A 5,319-nucleotide genomic window follows, 5' to 3' on the forward strand; every position below is an offset into this window, starting at 1 on the left:
CCCATAATTGGGTCTTTGTTCCAGCCTCAGCCTTATAGTTCCTTTTTCCAAGAAATCACTCACCTTCCCAGCATTTGGAATCACTGTTTTATGACACAATAGATGGAAAATAATGCATACACTTTATGATCCTTGACTAAAGAAAAAGAGAGAGAGGGAGAGAAATGACCACGAAGGAGGATTGTCTGGCTTTGGAAAGTCATAGCCAGTTGGCAATTGTTAGAGAATGACTCAGCTGTCTGGCTCTACCTTTCAGACAGGTTTAGGTAAACTGGAGACGAATCAACACTGAAGCCTATTCACATATAGGCATGCCTGGATCAGCCAAGCAGCATCAGTACATAGGAAGGGCAAAGATCTACGGTTGTGTTGGGCAAATCCTACTTTTTACCATTTGAAATACCACGATTTTAAACTTCCCAAGGAAACCTAGACTGTCCAGTTATATTCAAGTATATAAGAATGAATAACTAAAATGCACTTCTTTTAACTTCATATTTCTTAACACTATGTGTTTATTTATTACTAAATGCCTGAAATGTTACAGGTAGGAAGTGAGGCATCTAATGATGATTTAAGAACATTTATATTCATTTTGGAGATGAGCAAGTAGAATTCCAGGAACAGTGAGTGGCTTTCTTTAAGTCATACTGCTTTTTTATGCTAGAAGTGATACTAGTCTTAGTATCTTTTGTTACTTAGCATTCCCCCCCCACCTCATTTTGACTGTCGATTTTTCAATAATCAAAAACATTGGTTACCTTGCATGTTTTGGATACCATTCTTACACGTCCAGTGTCCGAGATTGAGATTAATACATGCTGTGGATAACAAGAAAGAAGAATGGAAGCTGATTGGGTCTTGGACAACAGCACTGAGCCTTGAGCCAGCCCTGGAAAAACTGATCTCCAGGCTCCTGTCATGCATGACAATTACATGCCCTTATTGTTAACAAAAGTCAATAGATGGGCATTTTCTTACTTTTAACGAAAAGTTTCTAACTGCTAGAATAAAATGGCAAAGATAACATAATGATAAGAGGAGGCAAAACAAACAAATAAAAAAGCCTTCCCAAAAGAAACACATGCATGCTGAACATATTCCAGTCAGTGGGCCCCAGGTGTGAGGAGGCTCCGTTTGGGGTTTATACAATAAATTCTTACAATTTATACCAGAAACACGAGGGGACTCATTATAAAATCGTTCACTTTATAATATCGTGTCAGGTATAGGCATGGTTAAACTGTGATCGAGGCTCCATGGTGGAGGTGTTATGGACTGCAGGTTCTCTCAATGAGAATGTATAACTCAAGTTGTGCCCAGGAGAGTGACATGTGATATGTGATACATTTCTAACTTCCCGCTATGCAAGGAGTGTGCAAGACTTAATTCCATTTCATTTTCCATATCAGGAACAGTTTGTAGACATTTTTTTTTCCAAGGATATCAGCATCATCTCATAAATATTAAATCTGCCTCATAAACAACTTTTATAGAATACAAAATAAGATGTGACACTATATGCAAACCCATCGACTGCCACTAACAAAAGCTAAAATTTATTAAGCACTTAATATTTTTCAAGTACTATGTTAAGTGCTTTTTGTGTATTGTGTGTGTGTGCATGTGTGAGTATGAGACTTGGAGTGGTGAAATCACTGGCCTAATACCATTGAACCAGTAAGTAGAATTCGGCCAGGATTTGAGTATGGAGGGGGTGATTTAACTTCTCTGCTCTGTCAATTATAATGATTGTATCACTCAAAATCATTTTAATCATTTTTATATTACTTGTACATCAAACCAATAGTTTCTGTGATGATTGGTAGTTGTATATTTTTGTGTAGTATTGCTAGAACTTGATGACCTAGGGTATCATATAATTGAAAGAAGATAGCAAATACCTTAGTTGCGATTGATGTGAGAGACAGGATGATTCGAATTCGAGTTAGGGCCCTGACATGATGCAGGTGAGTTTTTGCCCTGTTATCTTCATATGCTACCATGAATACCTGAGCAAGGTTGGGGAAAATGGACAAGGAATTAAGAAGAGAAGCCAAGTTGGTTCTTCTCCTTGGCATCTGGCATGTCACCTCCAAACATCTGGTCATGTGGGAGGTAGAACAAATTAAATATTTAGAATTCAATAAAGCAGTGTTTAAATGTCATTCTACCATCTTCTAGCTCTTGGATTCCTTATCTACAAAACTATGAAAATAATGTCTATTTCATAGTGTCACTGAGGAGAGTCACATATATTTGTGTATTTATTTATCAACCAAACTGCTTGGCAGAGAGATGATGGTAAACACTAGTTATAGCTATTATATATGGATATTGATATAAATATAGATATAGTATGTATTAATAGTACATATATAAATTATTATATATCTAAATAACATATGCTATCATAATACAATGGCTTTCTATTAGATATTAGTAGTAATTATTGGCTTGCTAACTACTAGTTTATTGCCTCACTTTGACTTTCAAATCTCACTTGTAGGTTTTGCCTCTTAATGACTCCTCTAGGAGGTAATTCTTTTTCTTCCTTCATTTTCAGCTAAGGGAATTTATCAACTGTACCATCATTGTTTGAATTGAAAAACAAATCTATTTTAATCAAAGTGCTTCTAAACTCAACCAATTCATGTCTCTAACATACTACTATTCCCCCTTAAACGTTACTGTTTCTTTTCTCAAATTATGACTAAGAGAAAATGCTATGATATTTATATAAAGCTGTGGCTTACAGTTCCAATAAAGGAATTATTCAAACCCTTCTAACTTTCCTGGTTACTACAGGTGACATAGGGTAACACTGGTTAGGTAGATTTGGGTTTAATATAATGTACTTATACTACTTGGCTTTTACCCAAAGAATAAAAAAAAAAAAAAAAGACTAATTTAAAGAGATATAAGCACCATTATGTTTACTGCAGAAATATTTACAAGAGCCAAAAAATAGAAGCAGTCCAAATGTCCATTGATAACTGAATGCATAAAGATGATGTGGTATAAATATATATAAATGTATTATATATATACGTACATATATACATGTAATATATATATGTATGTATGTATAATGGAATATTACTCAAGCATAAAGAAGAATGAAATTTTGTCATTTGTAACAATATGGATGGACTTGAGAGTATAATGCTAAGAAAATAAGTCAGTCAAAGAAAGAAAATACCATGATTTCACTCATACGTGGAATTTAAGAAACAAAGCAAACAAAGGGAGAAAAAAGAGAGAGACAAACCAAGAAACAGACTCTATGGAGAACAAACAGATGGTTACCAGAGGGGAGGTGAGTAGGGTATGAGTGAGATAAGTGAAGGGGGTTAAGAGTACCCTTATCTTGATGAGCATTGAGTAATGTACAGAATTGTTGAATCATGGTATCATACACATGAAACTAACATAATATTGTATGTTAACTATTATACTGTATGCAAAATAAAATAAAATAAAAAATAAAAAAAGAAGTACTCAAAGCCCTGATATCTAGAGTAACCAATAAATTCAACTCTTTCTTCTATAGAAAAAAAAATATATATATAACAAAAGTGTATATGCTTATAGAAATATGGCTAGACCAAATGATAGCTTAAGGGAACTTCTGCCTTGAAATCCACAATTTTAATCAATTTAGATAACTGTTCATGGTTCATGATGATCCCTCTCTCATTAGATGTCTGGACAACTAAATAAGACAGCACATAGGTAGGGGTACCTGGGTGGCTCAGTCAGTTAAGCGGCCGACTTCGGCTCAGGTCATGATCTCACGGTCTGTGGGTTCGAGTCCCGCGTCGGGCTCTGTGACAGCACAGAGCCTGGAGCCTGTTTCGGGTTCTGTGTCTCTCTCTCTCTCTGACCCTCCCCTGCTCATACTCTGTCTCTCTCTGTCTCAAAAAAAAAAAAAAAAAAAAAAAAAAGCACATAGGTAGCATGTAGCATAGAACCTAGTATACAGTAGATGGTATTGTATGCTAGCAATTACTAATATTGTTTTCTCTGTTATAGAACTACACATAAAGCTTTATAAACCCTAATGATATGTGATGGATGCATTAATACAGAATCTTTTCCTTCTGTAGCAGTTAAGAAGCTGTCTTTCCCAGCTTCATATCCATCCGTCTATATTTTGCTCTGTAATTTCTGAAACAACTCCACTTCTCCTTTGCCAGCTGGCTTTTGTTAGGCTTTGCCAACAGGGGGCCCAAGACAGATGCTGGAAAGTAAGAGGAGGAAAAAGGGGCACGTTCATAATCTGTTGTTCTTACCAGGACCACTCTTGAAGTTCCTCTTTCCACTGGCATTGACGATAGGTTCCAATAGCTATTTTACAGTTGTTTTTTTTCCACATCCCAGAAACAATCTCTTTGTGCCTTTCAGCTCTATCATAACCAGCTAATCTTGGTTCTGACTTCAGAAGGTCCATTCTCCTAATTTTTGATGTGCCAGCACCAACCAACCAAGGTCTCTCTGCAGAGCTCTGGGTCTTAACTCCATAGAACCCTCGCCTCTAAGCTTCTAGATTTTAATAATACCATCCTCTTTCATTTGTTTCCAGAATTCTAGAGATGACAGTTGCTCCTCCCAGTAATTGTTTTTTTTTTTTTTCAGTGTTATACTTTTATTTGATAATCAGGGATTAGTTCTCAACCACATTAATGGTCTGTAGATTTTTGAAAGCTGTGACAGGTACATAGATAATCAAGATATAGAGCTTGTTTGGTGAATCTTCATCCTCATTATGTACTGCACATGGATATGGTAGAGAACATTCCTTTTCCCTTTGGCCCAGACAGATCTGTTGAGCCTGGTGTCAATGCGCACATCTGGAGTTCCCATTTCCTTCATAGCAAATATCCAGATCTCTGTGAGTGCCTGAGGGGCAACACTTCTTGAAATCCACTCATGAATGAGCTCGTGAATGTTGATGGTGTGTTCTCTGGTTACTGCCACATTGATGGCAGAACTGCCCTTCTCGCTACCCTTCTCTGTGGGAGCCAATCTGCCAGCCTGGGTTGGAAGGGAAGAGTAATTGCTTTTATAAATCCATAATGTCTTCCTTTTGTCTTTCATTGCTGTAATATTTGGTTGACAATTATTCATAACAAATCCTTGTGTTAAGATAACTAGCGGTTTTTTATTTGTTTGTTTTCTCTTGACAGGGCCCTGTCTGATAAACTATCCTATGTCCTGCCCAGGGCATGATACCCTGATAGAAAATACTGTGTGGGTTAGTGAAGTCTTTTACTATGTGCAAACCAATTCTAAATGGTGCTCTGTAGGGTTCCAGAA

The 5,319-nt window shown here is 36.5% G+C and overlaps 1 pseudogene; it reads right to left on the reverse strand.

Moving 5' to 3' along the window:
- Window positions 1-4,666: 4,666 nt before the first annotated feature.
- On the reverse strand, window positions 4,667-5,100 carry LOC120222487 (annotated as a pseudogene).
- Window positions 5,101-5,319: the final 219 nt, after the last annotated feature.

This window comes from Hyaena hyaena, unplaced genomic scaffold (genome assembly GCF_003009895.1).
Source record: "Hyaena hyaena isolate Hyena2069 unplaced genomic scaffold, ASM300989v1 scaffold_880, whole genome shotgun sequence".
NCBI lineage: Eukaryota > Metazoa > Chordata > Mammalia > Carnivora > Hyaenidae > Hyaena > Hyaena hyaena.